Genomic DNA, 15348 nt, shown 5'->3' on the forward strand with positions numbered 1-15348 from the left:
AAATCAATCAAAAAGGTTCTTTTTATTCAATAAAGTGAATATCCTTAATATCAAACTTCCACTCAAGGCTGAAGAAGACATGAAGAAGCACGGAAGTAATAATATGGGATTACCAGAAAACCTGACTAATGATGCCGCTGCTGGCAATGGTGATGATGGATTAATTCCACAAAGCAAGAGCAGAACACCTGAAAGTCAGCAATTTCCTGACACTGAGAATGAAGAGTATCACAGGTAAGCCTATGACAACATTTAATAGGAGACAGCCATATGCTGTCAAACTAATCCTAATTTGGGCTAATATTCATGATTAAAAATTTTATATTTTTCCTAGGATATTCAGCCTTGCCTGGTAATCAGAAAAATGAAAATCAGCAAAAAATGAGTTACCATTTTTTCCAGTCATTAATTTATTTGAAAAATAACGAGTATTGGCAAATGTGAGGGGAAAGGAATTTCTTTACGTTTTAGTGAACTTTTATTTTAGCTTCAGAGGTACATGTGCAGTTTGTTATATAGGTAAACTGTATCATGGAAGTTTGGGCTACAGATTATTTCATCAGCCACATAATAAGCAAAATACCCAAAAGGTAGTTTTTTGGTCGTCTCCCTCCAGCCATGCTGCACCCTCAAGTAGACCCTTTTGCCTGTTATTCTCCTCTTTGTGTCCATGAGTTCTCATTGTTTAGTTTCCACTAAATGAGTAAGAATATGTGGCATTTGATTTTCTGTTTCTGCATTAGTTTGCTTAGAATAGTGGCCGCCAGCTCCATCTGTGTTGCTGCAAAGGAAATGGTCTCATTGAAAAAGACATGTCGTACACTGTTGGTAAATGCATTTCGAACATTAAATGAGTAGCATATTCACACACACATATATAACATAGTAAGGATATATATGTATGTTAAGGATACTTGTATAGATTAGTTACGTATATACTTACATATAAGAACATTTATTACAGCATCATTATATCAAAAGATGGATCCTTATCAGTAGGAATTTATCATTATTAAAAGTAAATCCTTACCAATAGGAAATAGCTCAATTTTCATTCCCAGAAAATAATGTAGTATGGAACCATTTTTTACAAATGAGGTTAGATCTAGAGTATACGGATTATTTCACAATTAAAATGTATTTAAAACCTTTACTTTGATAACACATCTTAAGATAATTTTGTTAGAATTCTTGTAATATCTGCTGTGTTGCAAATGGAAGCTGCATGCTCCATTGACACTGTACCTTGATTGCTAGTTATTAAATTTTTGTTGTCAGTGCCTGAGTGCTGAAATATTGGATCTTCAATCTGAATATTGCCAAGGGATTGTATGGGGATCTATATTTAATATAAACATTTCAGTATATTGGGTAAAACTTTTATTAAAATGTATCAAAGGATCTTTCATCTACTAAACCAGAATTTGGTCAGATTTTTCTGCAAAGAGTCAGTTAGTAAATATTTTAGGCTTTGCAGACTGTATATATATTTTTGAGACAGGGTCTCTGTTGCCCAGGCTGGAGTGCGGTTTTGTGATCATGGCTCACTGCAGCCTCCACTTTCTGGGCTCTAGTGATCCTCCCACCTCAGCCTCTCTGCTAGCTGGGACCACAGGTGTGCAACATCACACCCAGCTAATTGACTCTGTGAACTGTAGAGTGAATAAGGGTGGCTGGGTTCCAAGATACTTGACTTACAAAAACAGGCAGTGGGATTTGGCCCACAGGTGCTAATGTGCTGACCTTGTGCTAAAAGGAAGGTGCTACTAATGCAGTAACTCTTATTCATAAAAGTGTCCGGCATGTGTGACATTATCCTTCCTTTTAGAAAAGGATATATTTCAGTATTCACCACACCACATTTTTCCACAGTGACTTCATATAATTTTTAAAATTTCATTTATAACATAAGACTATTTTCTGCATTTCTGCCACTTTATTCCTGTTAATAGAACTCAGTAGTTTACTGTGATCAATTACTTTGTATATTTGATGAGTATCAACTGTTCTAGAATTGGCTGATTTTTATCAAGCCAGAAATACTCTCCTTGAAACGTTTAGTGTTTCTTGGTCTTTATGTATAAGCATGAACAAAGTGATATTCAGCTTATGGAATCTAGAATTGTTTAAGGTGACTTTTAGTTCTATAGTTTTAAGAATTTAACACCTCAGTCTGGCATTTTTAATGCCACATGTGTATAATTTTATAACTTTTAAAATATATAATTGTTATGTAAAATTTGAAGACTACACCTGTTATATAAAATTAGAAATTAATTGTCTATTATTTTCCATGACTGTGGAAGAAAATAACAACATTCTCAGCCATGACTTCTAAGTATGATGTCCTTAAAAGAACATGTCTACACTCATGAACTCAATTTTCTTTTCATTCACTCTTGATCTCACACCAGTAAGTCTTCAGTTTCAGTACTCCTCCAACGTTGTTTTTCCTCAAGATTATCACTAATTTTTTTCTGTAATAAATCTAGACATTTTTCGTACACTTCATTTTATTTAATCTGTTAGCAGAATTTGAGCCAATGGAGGACATCTCCTCTCTAACAGCGTCTTCAACTTGGCTTTCAGGACCTCAGTCCCTCAGGCTTTTCCTCCTGCCTTTCTAATCCATTCATCATGGCCTCTTTTGCTTGCTCCTCCTCATCTTTCTCCATTTGGACATTGTTTTTTCCGAGGGCTCAGTCCTCAATCTTCTCTCTCATGACTTTTTCTTTTTTTGAGACAGAGTTTCACTCTGTCACCCAGGCTGGAGTTCAGTGGTGTGATCTCGGCTCACTGCAACCTCCACCTCCTGGGTTCAAGTGATTCTCCTGCCTCAGCCTCCTGAGTAGCTGGCATTACAGGTTGGTGCCACCATGCTCAGCTAATTTTTGTATTTTTAGTAGAGACAGCATTTCCCTATGTTGGCCAGCCTGGTCTTAAACTCCTGACCTCAGGTGATCTCTCTGCCTTGGCCTCACAAAGTGTTGGGGTTGCAGGTATGAGCCACTGCACCCAGCCCCTCGTGACTTTTTCTACCGTGTATATGCTAGTGATTTCCAAATGTATGTCTCTGGCTCAGATCTCTCTCCCTAATTCCAGATTTCCATATGAGCCTGCCTACTTGATATCTCTATTTGGTTAACTATTGGGTATCACACACTTGTCAGACCCAAAATTGGGCTACTAATGGCCTTCCTGAAATCTATGCCTCATGTATTCTTTCCTACTTTGGTTAAGGGCAACTCTTCCAGTTGCTCTGCCAAAAATCTCGTTGTCATTCTTGACTCATCTCTCTCTCCATCTCTGACACCTTACATCTATTCTCTCAGTAAATCTTGTCAGGTCTACCTGAAGAATATGTCCAGAAGCCAGTCATATCTTCTACATCTGAGCCACCCTCATCTGCAGTCTACATGAGTGTCATAGACTGGTAATTGATAGTCCTGGCTTTTAAAAACTTCCCTTTTCATCAATTCTTAACTCAGTGGATGTACTTAAAATATAAGTCAAATTGTGTCAGTCCTGTGCCCCAGCCCTTCTGATTGCCTCCCATTTCACTCTGAGTATGTGTCAAATTTCCTCCTAATTATCTCCCTTGCTCTGCTTTAGCCACACTGAACTTCTTGCCATCCCTTCTCTACCCCTAGTGCTTAAAGACTCCAAGCACACCTCTGTACTTGGCAGTTCCCTGTGTCCGGAATGCTTTTTCCCCGGATATCATCCTAGCTTACTCTTTCCATTCCTTCAGTTCTTTATTTAAAACCTCCTTTCTGCTAAGAAGTAGAAAAAGGGTAAAAAGAAACACATTATGGAACAACCACTTTCTGAGGAAGAACCATGTACTACCCAGATGCATCATGCTTAAGATTCAACTGGGAGTGTACCAGGGAGGCTCTCTAATGTAACCATGGGAAGGTTCAATGAAACAAAGTGATTTATCATCTCTAACTTCAAATCCATTTGTATCTTGACATCAACACTCTTAACCTTATAACATCATTTCTTAGAGTCTTTGATATACAAATAAAAGGTTTTTTGTATTAGAAAGAAAGAAATCCCCTTTCTCAGCAGAGACTTTTCTGACCATCCCAACTTTCCTACCACCCTCCCCATCAAACACATAAACGTTTCATTTTCCTGCTTTAGTTTTTCTCCTCTAACGTACTGTATATTTTGTCTTCTCTGTCTGTTGTTATTGTGTGTTTATCTCACTCTCATGAATAAGGATTTTATTTTTCACTACTATATCCTCACTGCCTAGAAAAAGGCCTAGCGTATTGGATGTAGCTACCTAATAAATCCTTATTAAATGAGTGAATGGAGTTTATCCTGGGTATGTTGTTTGATTGATTCTCACTTTAAAATTTTGACATGGGTCATTCTATTAGTTTTGTCTGGTAATTATATGCATTTTAATAATTGTTTTGGCTTTTTATAATAAGCTACATTCTTTATATTAATTTTTTTATTTAGGGAGAAAAGCCCAATATTGTGGTTATTCATTATTTATTCTTTTATTTGTAATCATAATTGTAATTATGGTAAACTGAGTCAGAGGAATTGCAAACTTTACTAGTATTTTATTTGATTTGATTTTTGAGATAGAGTCTCACTCTATCACCCAGGCTGGAGTGCAGTGGTGGGGTCTCAGTTCACTGCACCCTCCGCCTCCTGGGTTCATGTATTTCTCCTGCCTTAGTCTCCTGAGGAGCTGGGATTACAGCGCCATGCCACCACACCTGGCTAATTTGTGTATTTTTAGTAGAGACTACTAATTTCACCTTGTTGGGCAGGCTGGTCTCGAACTCTTTACCTCAGGTGATCCACCCACTTTGGCCCTTCAAAAAGGATTACAGGCATGAGCCACTGCACCTGGCCACCTGCTTTAAAAAAAAAAAATTGGGGTGGCACATTTAATGAACTTACAAATTCTTTTCAAGGGATTATGAACCTTTGGTATTTGAAATAAAATGACAGAGTTGGAAATATTTTGCTTCCTATAGTAAGAGGAATACTGCTCCGGCACTGGCTATTCTGATGGAGCAGGTGCTGCTGCTTGGCTGTATTTCAGAAGCAAGCTGCTCACATCTGTATTGGTTGGTGAGCAAGACCAGTGGTCATTGATTGGTTGATTAGATTTCAAACTGGCTCTGGGTGGCTTCTTGTTACCATTGGTACAGGTCATTTCTTTCCTAAGTTACACTCAACTTTAACTGAACATTTTCTGTTTAAAAGTTGCCTTCAATTAACTATGTTCAAAATGAAACTATTTTATATTCCAGAATTTTAGACCTCATTTTAAAATGGTGGTCACGATGAATTGGTTAATAATAGCTCTCAGGAAGATCTATTTACATTTTTTAAAATACATATTTCTTTGCATAATTTATTCCTTAAAATTAATTGCCTTGTTTCTGTTATTGGTATTTCTAGAAGCTTTTGTTCAAGTCCTAACATAAACTCCAGTAGGAGATTTTGGTCTCTTTGTCAGTTAATATATGTATATGGTAGTGATATTCTCTTTTTAAATTCCTTTTCTTGTTCACTGTCTTCTCTGTACAATAACAGTAATATTCTTATGCATTTTTACCTCATTAAAAATAATTACAGTTTTCAGGTCATGTGATGCCAACATGTTTGTTCCTTTTGCTTGGTGTGTGTGCTGCTATTCAGGCTCTGTTGTGGTTCTACATGAATGGCAGCTTTTTAAAATAACTCTGTGAAGAATGACATTGGTACTTGGATAGAAATTGTATTGGATCTGTAGACTTCTTTGGGCACTATGATCATTTTCACAATATCAATGCTTTCAGTCCAGGAACATAAGATGTATGTTCATTTATTTGTGTCATCTCTGATTTTCTTCATTGGTGTTTTCCAGTTATCCTTTTATAGTTGACTCACCTCCTTCGTTACGTATTTTCCTAGGTATTTTACTCTTTTGCAGCCATTGTCAAAGGGACTGGGTTCTTGACGTGACTCGCAACTTGGTTGTAGGTAGTGTATAGTGGTACTACTCATTGGTATTTGTACATTTTGTAGCCTCTGAGACTTTACTGAATTCATTTATCAAGTCTAGGAGTGTTTTGTAGGAGTCTTTAGGGTTTTCTAGGGATAAGATCATATCATTGGTGAAGAGATAATTTGACTTTCTTTTTTCCAATTTGCATGTCCTTTATTTCTCTTGCCCAATTGCTCTGCCTAGGACTTCCCAGTTTTATTCTTAACATGCATGAAATAAAAGTAAAATCAAAAGTGATTAATGATTACTTTATTTCACATCTCTGTCACATACACAGATAAAATTAATTCAAAGTTGTATGTTAAAAACACAATATTAGACCCTGTCTTGTTCCAAAAGGAATTTCTAAGTTGTCTATAAAATACAGAGGAATCAAGAATATAAGTGGAAAGTGTTTCCCAAAACTAAATATAAAAAGTATGGGTTAACACAGGGCTTCCCAATCCCCAGGCCATGGACCGGTACCAGTCCCTGGACTCTTAGGACCTGGACCACAGAGCAGGAGGCTAGTGGCAGGTGAGCAAGCAAAGTTACATCTGTTTAAAGCCACTCTCTGTCACTCACATTACTGCCTGAGCTCCTCTTCCTGTCAGATCAGTGGTGGCATTGGATTGTCATAGTAGTGTGACTCAAACCCTGTTGTAAGCTGCTTACACAGGGTATCTAGGTTGTTCACTCCTTATGAGAATCTAATGCTTTATGATCTGTCACCATCTACTGTCACCCCCAGATGGGACCATCTAGTTGCAGGAAAACAAGCTGAGGCTCCCACTGATTCTACATTATGGTGAGCTATGTAATTATTTCATTATATATAAGTAATAATAGAAATAATATGCACAATGAATGTTATGTGCTTGAGTCATCCTGCAACCATCCCCCAACTCAGGTCTACAGAAAAATTACCTTCCACAAAACCAGTCCCTGGTGCCATCATGGTTGGGGAGAGCTGGGTTAAGAGATGTGAGACCCCTTTGCCTTGTCTTGGATTAATGTGCAGATATGCATTGTGTGAATGACATCTGATGGCACCATGTTGCCCTGTAGATCATTTTAGGGACACCTCCAGTATTTCATGAAAATCAAAATTTCTTCTAGTGATGAACAAAATGATACCCAGAAGCAAGTTTCGGAAGAACAGAATGCTGGAATATCACAAGAGATTCTGACTGGTAAACAAGAGCAGATGGAAGTGGCTGAAAAGAAAATGAATTCTGAGGTATTTTCTTTAGTCATTTTCAAATGTTTTAATATGTGTATTTATTTAAAAGACAACTTTATGTATTTTGGAAAGCACACAGGATTTTTAAAACAGAAGTGCAATGTTTAGATGCCTACATGTACATTGTGGAAGGGTACAATGCTTAAACAGTTATGAATAAATGCAATTCTTATAACTGACTGTAAAAATATTAGAAAAGTAGTATATTGATAAAACTTTCTTCAGAAAAAGGAACTTAAAGAACTTTAAGAAATTGCTTCTGTCCAAATATATGCATAGCTAAGGTTCTTACAATGGTGTGGTTGATAGATTAGATATCAGAGAATAAACCCAATTTAAAAAATATACTCAAGCTTATTAATCTTATATTTTATGCATTTGTGTTTTTTATAATTCAGAGAAAGGCTTTTCCAATTCTGAAATTCTAAAAATCCTCTAGTGACTTATTTTTCATGGTCTTTAAATAAGTATTTCAACTTTATGGAATTTACACATTTTTAGATTTGAAGTTTTGTCCAACTTTTTTCCAGTTAAATATCCACTATGGGAATTCTTTCCTTATACAAATATAAATGTCATACTTTAATTTCAGAAGAAATCATCATATGTCATTCTCTTGAGTGCTAATTAGAAGTTCCCTTTGTTTACTTAGGTTTCTCTTACCAATAAGAAAGAAAAAGATCTCTTGCATGAAAATCGCATGTTGCAGGAAGAAATTGCCATGCTGAGACTGAAAGTAGACAAAATAAAAGAGCAGAGCCAGCTAAGGGAAAAGAAACTTTTGGAGGAAATTGAAAGTGTGAAAGCAAAGAATGATAAACTTCTAAAGGCTGTAAAATTAAGGGAGGATCATTAACAAAAATTAGTATTTAAATACAGTGGACAGCTTAGCATTTTGACAACTGAGAATAATGATAAACTTCTTAAGGCTGTAAAATTGAATGAGGAAGCATGAGTAAAAATCAGTATTTCAGTAGAGTGGACAGCTTAGCATTTTGACCGCTGAGAATGCTCAGTTCTGAACTGCAGAATGTAAGACACAGCTAGGAAACACTGGAAATGGAAATCCTATCATGTCGTTTTAGACTGACTACTGCCCTACATGACTGTGATCAATGTCAAATAGATGAAAGAGACTTCTTTACAGAGAACAAACATGAACAGGTTTATTTACAGGAAAAAATGAATTCTCATATATCTAACCTAAAAGATAACAGTGAGATTCTTTCTGAACAACTCTAATGTTGACAGCAAAATTAACAGCCTAAACATTAAGCTGCATCACACAGGATAAATTCTGAGAGACAAGATGGGGCAGGCCCCCATCTTTCCTGTTCAGACAACTTAGTCATTCTAGTGTGTGGGCTTCGGAGACTACAAACCCATCAAGGGCAGAAGAGATCCTGTGGCACGGCACAGCTGCTTTACCAAATCATGGCCAGACTGCTTCTGTAAGCAGGCCCTGATCCTGTTCCTCATCACTGGACAGGACCTCTCACCTGAGGCCTCTAGCTACCCCCACTAGTGTTCCTTGGCCAACGGAGATTTGAAACCTTCCTGGGACAGAGTTCCCAGAGAGAGGGGAGGGCCACCACCTTTGCTGTTTGGGTACCTAGCCGTTCTGGCCCATTGGCTTTGGAGAGCCCAAGCTGACCAGGGGTGGAAGTGGTGTCTCAGTGCAGCACAGCCATCCTCCAAAAATGTGGCCAGACTCGTGTTTAAGTCAGTCTCCAACCACATTTGTAAACACTGGGTGCAGGCTTTCAACCAGGGTCTCCAGCCACCTTCACTGCTGTTCTCTGGCTGACAGAGGTTTCAGACCTCCCTGAGTCAGAGCTCCAGGGGAAGGACCAGACTGTCATCTTTGCCGTTTGGACAACTTAGCCATTTCAGTCTTCAAGTTTCAGAGTGTCTGAGGCAACCAGGGGCTGAAGTGAACCCCCAGCACAGCATAGCCACTCTACAAAAACGTGACCAGACTTCTTTTTTAAGCAAGTCCCTGTTCCTGTTCCTCCTGACTGTTCAGGACTTCTCAACTTGCCTCCAGCCACATCCTACAGGTGTGTACAGATTGGCAACTGGTTCATACCTCCGAGGTGCAGAGCTCCCAGAGGAAGGGGCAGGCTATCATCTTTGCCTTTTTGCAGACTTCACTGCTGATACCTTCAGGCACTGGAAAATAGGAGGCCATTGGGGACTGGAGTGGACCCCCAGCATACCACAGCAGCCCCACAGAAAAGTGGCCAGACTGTTATGTGGGTGCCCATTTCCATATCTCCTCAATGGGTAGGCCCTCCTGGCAGGGTCTCCAGCCAGCCCCCCACTGGAACTATCAAGCCTGTAGCAACTTGGCAATTCCCTGGACTGAGCTTCCAGGAGCAACTGAAATCCTCTCTGCCGCTGCCTCTGCAGTGGAACTGCCCTTGCTTCCCTCAGAATATCAAGGGAGCAAAGACCCTAAGTGCCATATCGACACCTCCAACAAGCTGCAGTTGACCCAAGGAACACACCAGTCCATTTCCCACAGGTACAACACACCCTGCACTGTTCATCACCAGACAGGGAACCCTGACTTGGGCTCACAGCACAGACCCTCCATCCTGGGGTGATTACATTAAGTAACTGCTAACTTACATCTCTCTCGGGTGGAGCCTCCAGGAGACAAAGTTGTAGAGCAACAAGTCAGATGATATGCAGCCCAGAGGGCAGGGACAGCTATCTCTCTAGCTCTGCTTGCTCTTATGAGACACTTTATCCCAGCACTTAAGGAGTGCTGCGGTCAGACCAGCCCTGTCTCATGTGCAAGATTGCCCAGCACAGATCAGGTCTAAGAGTTACCTTCTTTAAAAAGGGGAGTTGCTTAAAAAAGAAGTCTGGCCATGTTTGTGTAGAGCAGTTGTGCTGTGCTGGGGTTCACTTTTGAGAGAGTTCTCTGAGACCTGATCTCTGCTAGGCAGTTTTGCACATCAGGTGAGGCTGGTCTGACCTCAGCACCCCTTAGTCAGCTTGCCTCTCCCAGGACCCCAGCCAGGCCACACCTGCTTACAGGACACTCTCGGGTGCACACACCATAGCTTCTGTACCAGTGGACCGTGCCTGATTAGTGGAGAGCTGCAGCAAGGTGGCCCCTACAGCCATGCACCAGCCTGCACATCACCTCTCCATACTGCAGCCCTTTATATGGAAACTTCTCACATCCCTTTGCTGTGTGTGTTTACACAGGTGGGTTTTTCTGTACTTGCCCAGATAGCACATGGGAGTGCAGCACACACCCCAACCCACACCAACTGCCACTGAAGACGAAGCTGTGGTTGGAACAGAGCCAAAAACCCCATCCCTGTCAACATCTCACCCTTGAGGTAATGCTGTGCAGAGAAAAAGGGACCTTCTTATATCCTGAGCGACCACTGCTGCTTTGGGGGAGGGGTGGCTCAGAGAAGGCACCCAGAGGTGCACTGGCCAGCAGTCCACCCCAAACCAGCACTGCCTCCAGTGTAACAGCACACAGAGTCAGCAGGGGCCCCCTGGCCCACACCCCAGCTGTCTTGCCTCCACCCCCTTGTCAACGCTCTCAGGGAGGCAGGGACTCCTGCATCCGCTAGCATTCTGCTGCAGCTGCCGCACTTGGATCCCCTCAGTGCAGTGGACTCCACACCTCGAGGAGCCAGAGAACAAAGATGGGGCCCAATACACGTTCCCCAGAGTTAAAGCACACAGTTCAGGAATTGGGAGCTGCATGTTGGCCCCCTAAAATCCTCCAAAAGCAAAACCAGTTGGCTGAGTCCGCCTTACACCACAATCAAATCCTCAAGGTCATCAGATATAATAAAAGAAAAATATCCTGTCCAAAGGTCAGCAACCTCAACGACTGAAGGAGGATAAGCCCATAAAGATGAGAAAGGATCTGTGCAAGAATACTGAGAACTCAGAAAGTCAGCATGCCTCCTTCCCTCCAAATGACCGCATCAGCTCTCCAGCAAGTGTTCAGAACTGGGCTGAGGCTGAGATGTCTGAAATGATACAAGCAGAGTTCAGGATATGGGTAGGAATAAAGTTCACTGAGTGAAAGAAGTACGTTGTCATCCAATACAAGGAAGCTAAAAATCATTGTACAACACTGCAGGAGATGACAGACAAAATAGGCAGTACAGAGAAAAACATAACTGACCTGATAGAGCTGTAAATCACACTACAAGAATTTTCATAATGCAGTCACATGGTGATTGTGTGTGATGGCATTATGAAAATTATTGTAGTGTGTGTGGGCACCCGAGAGTGCCCTGTAAGCAGGTGTGCCCAAGCTGGAGCCCTGGGAGAGGCAAACAGAGTAAGGATGGCAGAGGTCTCACCAGCTCCATCTCATGTGCAAAACCACCCAGCAGAACAGACGAAGCAGAGGAAAGAATCTCAGATCTTGAAAACTGGCTTTCTGAAATAAAACAGGCAGACAAGAATGGGGGAAAAAAAAGAATGAAAAGCAATGAACAAAATATCCGAGAAATATGGGATGATATAAATGACCAAATCTGTGACGAATTAATGTACCTGAAAGGGATGAGGAGAATGGAACCAACTTGGAAAACGTACTTCAGAATATCATTCATGAGAATATCCCCAACCTAACCAGACAGCCAACAATCAAATTCAGGAAATCCAGAGAACCTCAGTAAGATATGTCATGAGAAGATCATCCCCAAGACACACAGTCATCAGATTTTCCAAGGTCAAAATGAAAAAAAAGTATGTTAAAGGCAGCTGGGGAGAAAGGCAAGGTCACCTACAAAGGGAATTCCATCAGACTTAGCAGACCTCTCAGCTGAAACCCGACAAACCAGAAAAGATATTCAACTTCTTAAAGAAAAGAAATTTCAACCCAGAATTTCATGTCCAGCAAAATGAAGCATCACAAGTGAAGGAGAAATAAGATCCTTTTCAGACAAACAAATGCTAAGGGAATTCATTATCACCAGATCTATCTTACAAGAGCTCCTGAAGGAAGCACTAAATATGGAAAGAAAAAACCATCACCATCCAGTATAAAAACGCACTGAAGTACACATTCCAGTGATGCCAAAAACCAACCACATACACAAGTCTGCAAAATAACCAGCTGACAGCATGACGACAGGATCAAATCCACACATACCATGATTAACCTTAAATGGAAATGGGCTAAATGCTCCAATTGAAAGACACGGGGGCAAGCTGGATAAAGAACCAAGACCCATTTGAGTGTGCTGTCTTCAAGAAACCCATCTTGCATACAGTGCCATACATAAGCTCAAAATAAAAGAATGGAGAAAAATATTTCAATCAAATGGAAAACAGAAAAAAGCAAGTGTTGCACTCCTAGTTCCTGACCAAACGAACTATAGCAATAAAGATAAAAAAAGAAAGAGGGCCGGGCGCGGTGGCTCACGCCTGTAATCCCAGCACTTTGGGAGGCCGAGGTGGGCAGATCTCGAGGTCAGGAGATCAAGACCATCCTGGCTAAGACGATGAAAACCCGTCTCTACTAAAAATACAAAAAACTAGCCGGGCACGGTGGCGGGTGCCTGTAGTCCCAGCTACTCGGGAGGCTGAGGCAGGAGAATGGCCTGAGCCTGGGAGTTGGAGCTTGCAGTGAGCTGGGATCGTGCCACTGCACTCCATCCTGGGTGACTGAGCGAGACTCCATCTCAAAGAAAAGAAAAAAAAGAAGGAGATTACAAAGGTGGTCCTGACCTTTGATAAATCTCATTATTGATTGATACCAACCTGAGCTATCTTTATTGCCCAAACCAATAGGATAATTTGCTGAGGTTGGGGAGCTTCTCCCCTGCAGAGAGTTCCTGATCTCCCAAAATTTGGTTGAGATCTAAAGTTGATTTTGCTGTACAAGTCCTTTTCTGAAGTTTTACTCATTTCCAACAACGAAGGCAAATTTTCCTGCTTCCATGGCGATGGAGAGCAGGCACCTCCTTTCCTGAGTTTCGGCTTGCTTCTGACAGGAAAGGTGAGTGTCAGTTTTTTCCAGCTTCTAAGACGGCAGAGAACGATCACCAGCCTGAGCCTTATTTCCAGGTAAGTAACTGAATTAGACTTTTGTCTTAAAATTTTTTCTAATGACTAAAATTTAAGATTATCCACCAGCTACTTTTAATTTCTCCTTACCATGAGAACACTCAGTAATCATATAAATGGTGCATTTGTTTGTTTTGCTCAATTCTTTGTGTGTGTTTGTGTTTGGGGTTTTATTGTTGTTGTTTCACTTTTCTCCCATCTCTTCCTGACTTGGTCAAATCCAAGGGAATGTTCCAAATTGTGGGGAGCAAGGCATCTGAATTGGCTAAAAGCCCTGTGGCTGCAAAAATGAAAAAAAAATTCCAGTTATCAGAAAATATTTTTTATTTTTATTTTTTTTGTTTGTACATAAGCGGGCTCACCTACATAACAAGGCCATCTTTTGCTAGCCAAGGCCAGGCTGAAGGAGTAGTCTTGGTGACCCAGTGTTAAGATTCTGCCTGTTAACTACAGAAACCTGAGTTTGGTTCCTAAGTCTAGTTCTTTCTGTTTGATGTTTGTGTTACTTTTAAAATATCAGCAGTTTGTCCAAGCTATGATGTGGTAGTAAAAGATTCAAAAGGATTTTTTTTTTAAAGTTCTATGATTAAAAGTTTACTTAAAAGCAAATTTCCTTTTTTTAAAATTATACTTTAAGTTCTGTGGTGTATGTGCAGAACATGCAGGATTGTTTTATGGGTATACACATGCCATGCTGGCTTGCTGCATCCATCAGTCCGTGATCTACATTATGAATTTCTGGTAATGCTATCCCTCTCCTAGCTCCCCACCCTGACAGGCCCTGGTGTGTGGTGTTCCCCTTCCTGTGTCCATGTGTTCCCATTGTTCAACTCCCACTTATGAGTGAGAAGGCGTGATGTTTGGTTTTCTGTTTTTGTGTTAGTTTGCTGAGAATGATGGTTTCCAGCTTCATCCATGTCCCTGCAAAGGATATGAACTCATCCATTATTGTGGCTGCATAGTACACCATGGTGCATATATGTCACATTTTCTTTATCAAGTCTATCCTTGATGGGCATTTGGGTTGGTTCCAGTCTGTGCTGTTGTCAACAGTGCCTCAATAAACATATGTGTGCATGTGTCTTTATATTAGAATGATTTATATTTTTGAGGGTATATACCCAGTAATGGGATTGCTGGGTCAAATGCTATTTCTAGTTATAGATCCTTGAGGAATCAGCACACTGTCTTCCACAATTGTTGAACTAATTTATACTCCCACCAACAGTGTAAAAGTGTTCCTCTTTCTCCACATCCTCTCCAACATCTATTGTTTCCCGATTTTTTAATGATGGCCATTCCAACTGGCATGAGATTGTATCTCATTGTGATTTTGCTTTCCATTTCTCTAACGACCAGTGGTGATGTGCTTTGCTTCACATGTTTGTTGGTTGCATAAATGTCTTCTTTGGGAAGTGTCTGTTGATATCTTTGCCCACTTTTTGATGGGGTACTTTGTTTTTCTCTTGTAAATTTGGTTAAGTTCTTTGTAGATTATGTATATTAGCCCTTGGTCAGATGGAGAGATTGCAATAAATTTCTCTCATCCTGTGGGTTGCCTGTTCACTCTGATGATTGTTTCTTTTGCTCTGCAGACACAGTAGTTTAATTAGATCCCATTTGTCAATTTTGGCTTTGGTTGCCATTGCTTTTGGTGTTCTAGTGATGAAGACTTTGTCCATGCCTATGTCCTGAATGGTATTGCCCTACTCAAGGACATTTCTGTGCCTGAGTGCCATACCACCTAAAGTAGTTTATAGATTCAGTGCTATTCCCATCACGCTACCACTGACTTTCTTCCAAGAATTAGAAAAACTGCTTTAAATTTCATATGGAACCAGAAAAGAGCCCACACAGCCAAGAGAATCCTAAGCAAAAAGCACAAAGTTGGAGGCATCACAGTACCTGACTTCAAACTATTCTACAAGGCTGCAGTAACCAAAAGAGCGTAGTACTCATATCAATCCAGATATATGGACCAATGGAACAGAACAGAGACCGCAGAAATGACACCATGCAACTAAAACTGTCTGATCTT

General features: G+C 40.4%; 1 protein-coding gene across 1 annotated transcript in view; it reads left to right on the forward strand.

The window, feature by feature from the left end:
- Nucleotides 1-13077, forward strand: part of LOC135965564 (POTE ankyrin domain family member G-like) — a 34351-nt gene extending 21274 nt beyond the window's left edge. The window contains exons 9-12 of the mRNA XM_074004576.1: nt 68-234; nt 7124-7244; nt 7900-8076; nt 8176-13077. The gene's annotated coding sequence lies outside the window, so the exon portion shown is untranslated. The remainder of the gene's footprint in view (nt 1-67; nt 235-7123; nt 7245-7899; nt 8077-8175) is intronic.
- The last annotated feature ends 2271 nt before the right edge of the window (nt 13078-15348 follow it).

The sequence above is a fragment of the Macaca fascicularis genome, chromosome 10 (assembly GCF_037993035.2).
Source record: "Macaca fascicularis isolate 582-1 chromosome 10, T2T-MFA8v1.1".
In the NCBI taxonomy this organism is placed as follows: Eukaryota; Metazoa; Chordata; class Mammalia; order Primates; family Cercopithecidae; genus Macaca; species Macaca fascicularis.